Source organism: Hyperolius riggenbachi, chromosome 3, assembly GCF_040937935.1.
Source record: "Hyperolius riggenbachi isolate aHypRig1 chromosome 3, aHypRig1.pri, whole genome shotgun sequence".
Taxonomy (NCBI): Eukaryota; Metazoa; Chordata; class Amphibia; order Anura; family Hyperoliidae; genus Hyperolius; species Hyperolius riggenbachi.
This window is the reverse complement of record NC_090648.1, coordinates 85,590,640-85,604,494: the sequence shown is the minus strand read 5'-3', so window position 1 is coordinate 85,604,494 and position 13,855 is coordinate 85,590,640. Positions and strand designations below refer to the sequence as shown.

The 13,855-nt window shown below is 45.9% G+C and overlaps 1 protein-coding gene across 1 annotated transcript in view; it reads right to left on the bottom strand.

The window, feature by feature from the left end:
- Positions 1-2,041, bottom strand: part of LOC137562790 (prostaglandin E2 receptor EP1 subtype-like) — a 49,133-nt gene extending 47,092 nt beyond the window's left edge. Inside the window, exon 1 of the mRNA XM_068274486.1 lies at positions 1,764-2,041. The gene's annotated coding sequence lies outside the window, so the exon portion shown is untranslated. The remainder of the gene's footprint in view (positions 1-1,763) is intronic.
- Positions 2,042-13,855: the final 11,814 nt, after the last annotated feature.

Below are 13,855 nucleotides of genomic sequence, written 5' to 3'. Positions count from 1 at the left end.
GATGATGAAAAGTGTGATAGTAATTGTTAATGTGAGGAGATACATTTGAGAAAGGAATACATGGTGAATGGATACAAATGACAGGTGTGGACATGTCATGACATGCAAAGGAATGGAGAGGAGGAGAGAAAAAAAGAGAAACCAACGTTAATTTTTATTTTAAAACCCACATGCATATAATTCACCCATTCATCATTCTTCTAGTATGGATACAAAAAGTTTAATCTCGTATAACTGGAGTTATTTTCTTTATCTTAATTTTTTTCCTATCCTTTGGTAAATCTAATCAATTAAGTGGAGTAGAAAAATAAATATTTCATGATCTGTGTTTGATTTACATTTGTTTTAGAATCTTTTACGGGTTTTCAGCATCTGTTATGTCCAGTGGGAATTTTTTAGATGATGCTTTACTCAACAAAGGAACAACAGTAGGTAGTCTTATACCCTCAGACCGTCGCTTCAGGTCTATCCCCACCAGGGGCGTAACTACAAATCATGTGGCCCCCAGCATAACTTTGATGGGGCCCCCTTAATGTTCCCAACTCCTCCTCCCTTGCCTCCCTTGGTGACCCACACAACATGGGGGTTATCATACAAAGGTCATTACACAAGTGTGGCCATAAGGATCTTTACAACGATAACAATTGTAGCCAGAAAAACAACCTGATCTGGAGTATCAGAGAAAGGGAAGGTTAGTAGTTGGGTTCCTCCCAAACCTCTGGCCCCCTCTGCAGTTGCAGTGGCTGCTTCCCCCTAATTGCGCCCCTGACCCCAACCAAAACCAACAGGCACAGGAACACCTTCTTCCCCTGAACTCTAGCCCCTGAAATACCCCTTAGCACCCCATACCTTCCTCGCAGGTGTCTTTCTGCTTTGCCATATCTGCTTTGTCTAGACCGTCTGTTAATGTCTAAATGCCTGTCCTAATGTATGTTACTGCGCTATTTGGCATATGTACCACAAATAATCCCAGGTGCGACTTTGGTCATACTTTGTGAATTAAGCCGATTCTGATCTTCTGATTCTGATGTGGTGTCGTGGCCATTCCACCCATACCCAAAGTGTTACTTTTATCATTTTTACTGGAGAACATCAGAGATTAGCTTAAACCCCCCTAACTCCAAACACTTGCTGTGTTATATCTATGCCAGACTTATGTAGATAGCCATGGAGTCTTAGTTTTAAATGTCCACCACAATGTGAGCAAAATTCAGGAACATTAAGCGGCACGTCAAATAATGTGCATGAATTTAAAACAAGATATACCGTAGTTTAATTCTTCTCTACAAAGTTGTGTACTTTTCTGTCCTGTCGTGTAATGCCACATTTCATACAGGAGAACAGCAATTACAAATTTGAAGGGCTTTCCAATTTTGGTAAAAAGTGGACCCCCGACTTGAGACTTAACTGTGTTAAGCAGAATTACGTGCATAAACTTTTACACAGAATGAGTTGAGTGTAACGCATTGCATGTATTGCATTCTGTTCTACTCATCATGCGCTATGACACTATACATGTAATTCTGCTTACCGCAGTTTATTGCATACACCTCTTTGAGACATCCTGGCTAAAACTTGTGAGAAGAGCCAGAATGTACAGCAATCAATAGATTCCGATCAAACATCACAAGTCCTGGTTCATCTAGACTGCTGTGAGCTAACACCTGCTCAGTTGTCCTCGGTTACTTCACGTAGCTTATCTCTGAACCCTGGTGTTAAGAAACCTCACAGTATTTTAAGCTGCCTCTAAAACAGACATTCACCTCTTTGTGGGGCGTCCTGCACCTCCGCTGGCTACGTCTTGTTCTTCCTTGGGTGGCAGTCCCGGGGTGTGTTTGCTTCATCCACAGTCCATGGTGTCATTGTTTTCTTTTCACACTGTTCAGTATCACAGAAGTCCTCCTCAGTTCCACTTGTTTCTGCTCTCCCTTTCCTGTCTGTGGTTTCTTGCTACATCTCCTTGTTCTTCTGTCCCTTCAGCCCAGTGTCACAGCCCAGTCCCTTCTCCGCACTTGTGCCTTCCTCCTCTGATCTTCTTCACTCTCCCTGTTCCATTCGCATTGTCCTCTTGTGCTTCCCTCATCCTCCCCTGGATGGTGCCTCCTCCTCCTCCCAGAGGACCAAGAGAAGTGAGAGAATGGGGTGAGAGCAGACGGCCAAAAGGAGGACTAATAACGATGTACAGTAGGAGTAGAAAGAAGGAAAATGTGCAATTCAAAGAACATAGTAACAGATCAGCCATTCAGAATTATTTTTTTCAGTTTTCTCAGGATGCTGAAAGATAACAGCTGATTAGTTGCTATGGTCTGTAGCAGTTGGCACAACATCACTGTCCCATGTCCTCTCTCCTGTCCTGTCCTGCAGTAGGAGGGCAATATGCTCATGTTTGCAGATTTGTCTAGTGGATCAGGATGTGGAGATATGCACTGCAAGGAGCATGGAAGTACAACTGAATGCTTAGCCACTGTCTCTAATTTCTAAAGTAAACCAAAAGCCTGGTACACACTTCCAATTATGATTGGCCAATCACAGACCAATTTTACCACCTTCTTGTAGTATTATTATTATTTAGTATTTATATGAGACGGCCTCTTCCGCAACACTTTTTACAGAGTATATTGTGTTGTCACATAACTGTCCCTCAGAGGGGCTCACAATCTATTCCCTGTCATAGTCATATGTGTATGTATGTATCGTGTAGTGTATGCAAGGCCAGGCCGAGGCAGAGGCGAAAGAGGCTCCAGCCTCAGGGCGCAGTGTAGGAGGGGGCACACAACTCACTCAGCTATCATTCTCCTACTGTGTTTGAAGAGAGAGAAATAAGACATGTTCACCTGATCCTAAACACTAACATTACCCTCACCTGATTCCTAACACTAACATTACCCACATCTTAAACCTAACACTAACATTACCCTCACCTGATCCTAAATACTAACATAACCTTTACCTGATCCTAAACACTAACATTACGCTCACCTAATCCTAAACACTAACATTACCCTCACCTGATCCTAATCACTAACATTACCCTCACCTGATCCTAAACACTAACATTACCCTCACCTAATCCTAAACACTAACATTATCCTCACCTGATCCTAATCACTAACATTACCCTCACCTGATCCTAAACACTAACATTACGCTCACCTGATCCTAAACACTAACATTATCCTCACCTGATCCTAATCACTAACATTACCCTCACCTGATTCCTAACACTAACATTACCCTCACCTGATTCCTAACACTAACATTACCCTCACCTGATTCCTAACACTAACATTACCCTCACCTGATTCCTAACACTTACATTACGCTCACCTGATCCTAAACACTAACATTACGCTCACCTGATCCTAAACACTAACATTATCCTCACCTGATCCTAATCACTAACATTACCCTCACCTGATTCCTAACACTAACATTACCCTCACCTGATCCTAACACTAACATCAGCGCTGTGGTGGCCCCCAACTACTAACCTTCTCTTCCTCTGATACAGGGGACTATACTTCAGATCCGGTGTTTTTGTGGCTACACTTGTTATGGGTGTGAAGATATTGATGGCCACACTTGTTTTATGACCCTTGTAAGATGCACCCCAAGGCCATGAACGGCGCTAAGGGTAGGCAAAGAAAGGGGTGTGAACATTGGGGGGAGGGGAGGAGCATGAATTGTAGTTACGCCCCTGGACATGGACACAGGAAAGGGTGGGCACTGGGCAGAGTGCAGGTGGCTGGCTCTGTATGCTCAGTCACAGGCTAGGATAGAAGCTTCAGCCTGTACCTTCACGGCTAGGAAGACTCATTACTGAATAAGGTCATCATTGACCCATTAACAATGTGTGATTGGATATTTGGCTCGTCTCCAAGCGGCCTGGCGCTCCGCCAAGACTCATACATTTTTTTTTATAGCATGAGGTTTCTGAAGCAGACAGATTTCAGTACAATTTTTTTACTTCAGTTTCCAGAATGACTGAGAGAACTGTTCATAGCCAATTGCCCTTTAAATAGTCAATCTCAGCTGCCAGCCTGTGGAATGTGAGGCAATGTTAACTATTTATTCCTTTTCATAATATAAATTATTTAAAGAGATTTGTTTGGGCTAGAATCATCTCTAATGCACAAACATTTCCTCAGAAATCCACAGATTCTCAGACCAGTTTCATTCTCAGCCCAAGAGATTCTCATTTTATATTTAGGGCTGGTTCAGACGGACGCTTAGGGGCAGCAAGCCCGCTGTTTCCGGTGGGCAACAAAACATCGCTTAAAGAGACACTGAAGTGAAAAAATAATTATGACATAATGATTTGTATGTGTAGTACAGCTAAGGAATAAAACATTAGCAGCAGATATATGAGTCTAATATTGTTTCTAGTACAGGAAGAGTTAAAAAACTCCAGTTGTTATCTATGCAAAAAAGCTCTGTCTTCTGAAGCTTGTTATCTCAACTGTCAATCACTGTATTTTCTTTTTCTCTGCAGAGGACAGGTCAATAGTTCACAAGACTGCTCTGTACAAACATTTAGAATGCTGAGTAGTGTGTAAACTGCAAATATTAGAGAATTATGCAATGTTATAAAAAACACTATATAACTGAAAATAAAAATATCAGAATATTTTCTTTGCTACTAATCTTCTAGTAATTATCCGTACTACACAACAAATTCATTATATCATCATTTTTATTTTTTTATTGCTTCAGTGTCTCTTTAAAGGGATCAACTGCTGCTTCCATTCCTATGTATAGAAACAGTTATATATATAAACCTTCAGCGCTATTCTCAATAGTCCACCACCAGAAACACCATAAAAAAACAGATCCTTACAGACCTTAATTACAGGGTCTGTAACAAAGCGTCATTAGGTCAGCGGCTGGTATCTTCCCAGCTGGCCTCCTTTCCAGTTCTGCTGCCCACAGTTGTTAACAATTTCTCATCCGTGGTACTCCCACAATGCATATATAGGATAAAAGGAAAAACTAATCTAAGCATATCTATTAAAAAATGTAATATCAAATTTTATGTAAAAGAGCAAAACAGCATAAAATGTCCACCAGATGTCCGCCATGCCCTGGTTGGACGGCGTCCTATGTTTATGTTACATGCTGTATTCTGCTTTGGGTCTGTAATAGACTGCGGAAAAGCCGCCGCACGAACTGGCAGTGAGGCGGCTGATTCCGCGTCCAGCTCGGCGGTTTGCACGCAGCAGCGTGCGTCTGATGTGGCTGGGCCTGTTAGTGCACACAGATTGAGGAATATGCGCGCGAGCACTGAGAGGCAGAACCTTTATGACAAACGAGGAGGGATCAGCTGACCAGATTGGTCAGCTGATCTCAGAGCAAGTAGCTATTGGTTGATCAGCGATGGGTGGCGCTGGGGAGCGCTGCTCTATATATAGTTATTCCTGGTCAGTCTCAAGTTGTCTGCCGTTGCGAACACTTACGTGAAAGCACTCAGACCATAGTCAGATCCCACAGTGTGTTAGAACCAGGAGGACCTGGGAATTCACACTGAGCCAGATTACTTCTGTGTTACCATTGTGTTATACTTCAGACTAGTTCCAGGGTGTTGAGACCACGGACCTCACACCCAAGACTAGGGATACTGTGTTACCACTGTATCATGCTTCAGACTAGTTCCAGGGTGTTGAGACCATGGACCTCACACCCAAGACTAGGGATACTGTGTTACCATTGTGTTATACTTCAGACTAGTTCCAGGGTGTTGAGACCACGGACCTCACACCCAAGACTAGGGATACTGTGTTACCATTGTATTATACTTCAGACTAGTTCCAGGGTGTTGAGACCACGGACCTCACACCCAAGACTAGAGAGATTGTGTCACCATTGTGTTATACTTCAGACTAGTTCCAGGGTGTTGAGACCACGGACCTCACACCCCAGACTAGGCATTGTTTGATATCTGTTATGACCTATTGCATTCCTGACTATCCTTCTGCTTTCTGATTCGGTACCTACACATATCTGATTACCTGTTGCCGACCCTGCCTGTCCCTGGTTACTAAATCAGCCTTCTGTCTCTGTACCTTCTCTGCCTGTGTGTTGCCGACCTAGCCTGCCCGACCTTGCGAGCTATCCCTCTCCATTGAGAGATTAGTCTCCAGTCCTGCTTGTGATGCCCACCTTCTAGGTGTCACTTAGCCACAGGGCCTTCCTGCCATTCAGCCTGGGGCTCCACCCCTTTTGGAAGTCTCAGGCTGTTGGAAGGTCTTCGCACTTTCCGGAGGGAGGTGTTTCTCATACTGCCAAGGACCACCTGCTCCTCGGGTGGTCCCACTCAAAGTTATTACTGTTGCACCAAACACTCACACTAAATAGGTGTCCAGAGGTTAGTTATACTTGTATTATTGGTGATTCTGCAGATCATCAATAATCGGGTATATATCTGTATTCTTGGTGATACTGCAGATCACCAATAATCAGATTCTCTATGTGTGGTGCTGACACCGATCGTTACAGGGTCCCTGTCGTAAGGGCCCTGATGTGAGTGATTTTATGCTGTTTTGCTCTTTTACATGAAATTTGATATTACATTTTTAAATAGATACGCTTAGATTTGTTTTTCTTATTATCCTATATATGCATTGTGGGAGTACCACGGATGAGAAATTGTTAACAACTGTGGGCATTAGAACTGGAAAAGGAGGCCAGCTGGGAAGATACCAGCCGCTGACCTAATGACGCTTTGTTACAGACCCTGTAATTTAGGTCTGTAAGGATCTGGTAAGCGCATCCTTTTTTATGGTGTTTCTGGTGGTGGACTATTGAGAATAGCGCTGAAGGTTTATATATATATTTGCTTGGAAGACGCTATACTGGAGTGCTGGACTTTGGCAGCTTTTCAAATCAAGAACTGATACATGATTATAGATGGTTGCGCTGATATAAAAAAAAATTATTATAGAAACAGTTGTTTCTTAATGACCGTATCGTTGTTTACCGTCATCCGCAATAAACGCAGCGGTGGATCCTGTCATCTACCTGCAGCGTCAAAGATTGACTGCATTTGGTGGTTCTGTGTCCTCCTTCTGGGCTCAAAACGCGTTGCGACGGCCGAAGCAGTAATTGGTAAAATGTAAGGAAAACGCAGGAGAAAAGTTAATTGAAAAGGGGCCAAGGGTTCTACTGTAATGCAGGGTCTCTGGGAAACGTAGTCTGGCATCTATTGGTATTACTATTTTGTGTGTCACATGATTACACCAGCTAAATCCCGAGAGAAGATGAAGAAAGCTGCTCTGTTCTGGCAAGCTCGTTTGGTCAATGAAACATGTTTTATTGACCATTTTGCATCTAAACACTGTTTATATTCACTTATCAACCTGATTACTTGTAGAATTTGCCATGATTAATTCTTGGTTTAGTTTGGCTTTACCCATGTAGATGCAATTTAGACAGCGAAGTGCAGCTGCTTTGCCGATGGGTATACTCAGGTACACTCAGAATGTTGTGTGGTCACATGATCGCATGGTCACATGTCTTCTCTTTGGCCTGTACAGAAAATGATAGCAGAAGTCCTCTGCTATTTCTCCTGCCTTCCAACACTGCCCTCTAGTTGTGGATGCACACTATTCACTGCCTCTAAAGCTACATACTCACGGGTCCCCCGTAGCATGCATGCACACGAACAGGTAGCGACAGCTCCCTGCCGGCGACAGCTGTCCACACGTCTCGCCAGAAAGGCAGAGACGCGGCGGAAGCTGTTTGTGAATGGAGCATCCCCTGGCCGGATGCTCCATTCACTCGCGTAGGTCTCCTGTCGCTAGCCTGCGTACTCACGCGGGACTAGCGACAGTTCCGGCGAAGTCGCGGCGACAGCTGTAGCCGGCGATTGAACATGTCAATCACCTGGCGACAGCTCCGACGGGCGACGGTTCGGGGCGCGCGCGTTATACACACGGGCGACCTGTCGCCGCAACACGCGCGTGCCACGTGGCTGCGGCGACAGCCGTACCCCGTGTGTATGGGCCTTTACACTGCCTACTTCTTTTTGTTTTATTGCTGTAGTCCTTGTACTGTGGCTTGAGATTGTTATTATACCACACTTGACTGTGCAATTTTACGCCCATTTTGGGGGTTATTGCATCACAATCTGATGGCATTTTAAATTTGCATTTTCCACACACGTTTATTTTGTAATAGTGGAAAAATGCAACAGATATGTACATAGTCAAGGCTGGATTTATAGTTTTAGCATAGCTCCCAACTGTCCCTCTTTTGGAGGGACAGTACCTCTTTAGGAGCCCTGTCCCTCTGTTCCTCTTTCTACCTCATTTGTCCCTCTTTCAGGACTCATGTACAGATCCATGTAAATATATGTATTTTTCTACTGAAGAAATGTCTTTAATATACTCTAAAGGTTATCTATATCCTTTAAAGTGAACCTCCAGACTAAAAATCGACTCAGCAGCACTGAAAAGGCCTGGTGTTTCTTTAACAGTTTCACAGCATCAGAACTTTGTTTCTCTTATACAAGCCTCATTTTTAGCTGCACAGAAGAAAACTGCCCGGGCAGTTTTCCCCTGATGCTGTGCAAAGCATGATGGGATTTCTGATGTTGTTGTCATTCTGCTGTTTTGGTGCAATTTTTTTTATTTTTTTACATTTTGAATTTGACATTTGAAGCCTAGTGTGTGCAGCTGGGAGGGGTTATCAGGACACAGGACAGTTGGAACTGTGTCTCCTGCTCCTTGTCACCTCCTTTCAACCAAAAAAATGGCAGCCCCCATGAATCACAAACATTTGCCTGTTCTTTTAAAACAGGGTGGGTAAAATATTATATTACCTATCTATTCTAATTAACATAACTAATGTAACTTAATAACAGTATGTTTGTTTAGGCTGAAGTTCCCCTTTAAATTATATTTCTTATTTTCAAGTGTTAATATGAAGGAAAATGAACCAGGATAGAAAGGACCAGTGTGGGTTGAATTATAAAACAACATATTTTTCCTATGAAATCTTTACGGTATGCATGACTAGGGGTGTGTCGGGGTGTGATTGGGGGTGTGTCAGGGGTGTGGCCTATTTGTCCCTCTTTCTTATCTCAAAATGTTGGAATGGTTTTAGTGCCCTTAGTCCAACTTTCTTGTTGCTCCCTTTTCATGAGCAGCAGCGCCCCTCCCATTCCTTGTGCAGCCCCCTCTTCCATGTGTAGCCTTCATATTCAGCAGCCCCTCCCATTCCTTGTTCAGCCCCCTCTTCCATGTGTAGCCTTCATGTACAGCAGCCCCTCCCACTCCTTGTGCAGCCCCCTCTTCCATGTGTAGCCTTCATGTACAGCAGCCTCTCTCTTTCATGTATAGCTCTCTTGAGCGGCAGCATCCCTTTTCCTTGTGTTGCTTCCCATCTCAATTTGCAGCCTGCACTTCCATATGCAGCAACTCTTCTCCAAGGTCCAGCCTCCCAGGGGCTGCTGCGACCCAAGGCTCTGGCCTTTGGGGCCTTTCCAGAAAGCCCGGCCTGTACGTAGAATGCAAAAAGAAGAAAAAAAATAGTTTGATTTCATTAACGTGGAGGAAACGTGAACGCGGGGAAAAAAAACCCTAAATTGCAAACAGCCCATTGACTTGCTGTATATGCCTGGATATGCGCATTTCACACTATGTGGCAAAACACGCACAATTTTCCATGCTTAGTAGGACGGAAATATAACGAATAAGAAATAAAATGACATTTATGAAAATAAATTGGCTGGAGCACTTGCAAGCCTTTTAATTAAATTGGTGATTAAAAGGTTAAAGACGGTTTCAGTTCAACAACATTATTAGATTGGATTGTTAAGAGAGAGAAAGAAAGAGAGAGAGAGAGAATGCCACATTGGAAGTTAGCAGCTCTCCAGGGTCAGAGGAAGCGGCCATCATATAACCGTGTTGTATGCTTCCATCTATGCGGCCAAGATAGAGATCTACTTCTAGTGCTGATTTCAGGGACATTTTTCTCTAAATTGGCCTAAAGGGAACCTGAACCAAGTAAAATTATTTGAAGCGGAACTGAAATGATAAAAAAAACAAAGAGTTTCACTTACCTGTGGCTTCTACCAGCCACTTGTTGCCTTCCTGCACTCCAAGATTCTCTGTTCTCCCGCCATCAGCCGCTTTCGGTTCGGTGGACTCGGCAACTGTGCCTGCACACTCCGGGTCACACGTATCTTTCTCCGCAATGGCGTCCTGCGCTGTTAGCGCAGGACACTAGAAAGATACGTGTGGCTCGGGGAGCGCAGGTGCAGTTGCCGAGTCGACGGTACGATAGCACCGAAAGCGGCTGGTGGCGGGAGAATGGAGAATCCTGGAGGAGACAGGAAGGCTGCAAGGGGCTGGCAGAAGCCACAGGTAAGTACAACACTTTTTTATTATTATTATTATTTCAGTTCCGCTTTAAAATAAACACATTATGTGCTTGCTAATGAATATTACTGTACATACCGTACTTACCGCGCCATCAGTTCCTCTCAGAAGCTCACCATTTTCTTCAAGCAATGATTCCTTCCAGTTCTGACAAGGTCTTGTCAGACTTGTCTCACTGGGAGCTGAAAGTTTTAAAGTGGCCACACACCATACGATTTTTTAAATATATGTTCAATTCAAGAATAGCAATACATTTTTCTGACTGATTGTAACAATTTAAAAATATGACCAAAGTACCACACACCTATGTAAAATTTTTCCCCAATCATGAATAAAATAATTGAATGCTCAGAAAAAATTGATTGTAGCTGTACATTTATTTATTTATTGTATTTATAAAGCGCCAACATATTATGCAGCGCTGAACATCAAGTAATTGACAATCCATCACACACCATACAATTTTTGATAAAGTTGTTCTGAAATTTCCAACATGTCCAATCTCCAAAAATGGAAAAAAAAACTGGAAATTTGATCGGATTTATCGATCGAACACAAAGAAAAGTTCTAGATTTTTTGGGACAACTGATTGAAATGATCGAATTGGTGAAAAATTGGATCTTTTAATTGTATGGTGCGTGGCCACCTTTGTGGCCCTTTTACACTAGATCAGTTGCTGTCAGTTATAACTGAAAGGACAACTGAGGTGCAGAGCAGGTGCAACTGGGGGGGTCCGACCCCCCTCCCTGCCGCTTAAGCTGGAGGGGGAGCGCAGATGGGGGACCCAGGTGAGGGAGGGGGGGTCCGACCCCCCTCCCTGCTGCATTAAGCTGGAGGGGTAGCGCAGATGGGGGACCCAGGTGAGGGAGGGGGGGTCCGACCCTCCTCCCTGCTGCATTAAGCTGGAGGGGGAGCGCAGATGGGGGACCCAGGTGAGGGAGGGGGGGTCCGACCCCCCTCCCTGCCGCATTAAGCTGGAGGGGGAGGGCAGATGGGGGACCCAGGTGAGGGAGGGGGGGGTCCGACCCCCTCCCTGCCGCTTAAGCTGGAGGGGGAGCGCAGATGGGGGACCCAGGTGAGGGAGGGGGGGTCCGACCCCCCTCCCTGCTGCATTAAGCTGGAGGGGTAGCGCAGATGGGGGACCCAGGTGAGGGAGGGGGAGTCCGACCCCCCTCCCTGCCGCATTAAGCTGGAGGGGGAGGGCAGATGGGGGACCCAGGTGAGGGAGGGGGGGGTCCGACCCCCTCCCTGCCGCTTAAGCTGGAGGGGGAGCGCAGATGGGGGACCCAGGTGAGGGAGGGGGGGTCCGACCCCCCTCCCTGCTGCATTAAGCTGGAGGGGTAGCGCAGATGGGGGACCCAGGTGAGGGAGGGGGGGTCCGACCCCCCTCCCTGCCGCATTAAGCTGGAGGGGGAGCGCAGATGGGGGACCCAGGTGAGGGAGGGGGGGGGGGTCCGACCCCCCTCCCTGCCGCATTAAGCTGGAGGGGTAGCGCAGATGGGGGACCCAGGTGAGGGAGGGGGGGTCCGACCCCCCTCCCTGCCGCATTAAGCTGGAGGGGGAGGGCAGATGGGGGACCCAGGTGAGGGAGGGGGGGTCCGACCCCCTCCCTGCCGCTTAAGCTGGAGGGGGAGCGCAGATGGGGGACCCAGGTGAGGGAGGGGGGGTCCGACCCCCCTCCCTGCTGCATTAAGCTGGAGGGGTAGCGCAGATGGGGGACCCAGGTGAGGGAGGGGGGGTCCGACCCCCCTCCCTGCCGCATTAAGCTGGAGGGGGAGCGCAGATGGGGGACCCAGGTGAGGGAGGGGGGGTCCGACCCCCCTCCCTGCCGCATTAAGCTGGAGGGGGAGCGCAGATGGGGGACCCAGGTGAGGGAGGGGGGGGTCCGACCCCCCTCCCTGCCGCATTAAGCTGGAGGGGGAGCGCAGATGGGGGGACCCAGGTGAGGGAGGGGGGGTCCGACCCCCTCTCCCCGCCGCTGTGCCCAATACCCCCTTCCTGCCCGCTACCCTCTTATGCGACGTATGCTACGCCGCGGGTCCGCTAGTACAATGTATTTATTCTTAAAGACGCAAACACAATCACTGCACAAAGCAATTTTGTGAGCGTTTGCGTACTCAAAAATGGTACAGGCAGCGCTTTGCTGAGCAGATCGGAAACAAACCGCTCAGCTGTGAACTCTCTCATAGAGAATCATTGCACAAGCGTTTTGTGGGCGATTTTAAAAATCGTCTGCGCTTGAAAAAAGGCGGACAATGCCCCTAGTGTGAACGAGCCCTAAGAGAATATATTTTGATAATACGGCAGCTCAGAGTGCTACAGGATAAATGGAGAATCCCTGAGGCTTATGTAAATTAAAGCAAACCTGAACTAAAAAATAAAAGTCAAAATAAACATGCACAAGTCATACTTACCTCCCGCGTAGTCTACTCATCAATCTCTTTCTCTTGTCCTGCATCCTGTGTGTCCACTGTGATCAATGGAAGTCTCCGCCCTCCGTTTTAAAGGGGTTCTCTACATGTCTAAAAATACAAAAACTGACACTTACCTGGGGCTTCTATTGGCCCCCTGCAGCTGTCATGTCCACGCCATCCTCCTCCAATGCTCTTCAGTTGCACCATCCTGCCCGATACCCCCTCCAGCTCGGCGGCCCCCCACCCACGGCTGGGGCGGCGAAAAGTCTAGGACCGGCCCTGGAGGCAGGGCGCTACTTCTTCTTCTTGCTTCAAAGTTGAAGCAAGTAGCCTATTATATATATCGATTTATTCTTGTCCAAGTCAGAGTTCACTTCCTGACTTGCGTCAAGGAGTGAATTACAAAACCGCTCTGAAAAAGTGCTTAGAAAAGCACTTTTTACAAAAAAATGCAGCACGCAGTGGAGCGCCGGGAGGGGGAAAAAACTGCAAACAAAAACGCAAAACTTTTGCGTTTTCATTTTTAGGTGTGAATGAGGCCTCAGAGCGTTGATCTGCTATTTTTTCTGCCATAAATAAGTAACAGATTTTAAATTAGGCCTCATTTATAGCTCCAAGCTCCTAATTATAGCATTCAAAATGTCTTATGACGAACTGTATACAATAGATCTTTTATGATGTTTGTCAAAAGTTTATCCCTGTTATAAATCTTTTATGCCTCTATATATTTGTTTATATCAAATCAGCGGTCGGGCATTCTTATTGCGGCACCAATTTTCATCCAATAAAATTATCAAACCTGATGGTCAACCAGGAAGCAAAATCTCTAGATGTATGGCCAGCTTTAATATTAAAGAGACACTGAAGTCTCTTTTTTTACCTGATTACCTCTTCCCTCTTCCTACATTCCCGCGGCAGAACAAGTGATTTATAGCAGAGAAATAGACCTGCAAAGTTCCACGACTTTGCAGGTTGCAGATTTAGCTGGGGAGGCAGAGCTTTGCGCTGTAGCTCTGCCTCCTCTCTGGTCAATCTCCGCCTCTCCTTGCCCCCCTCAATGAAAGA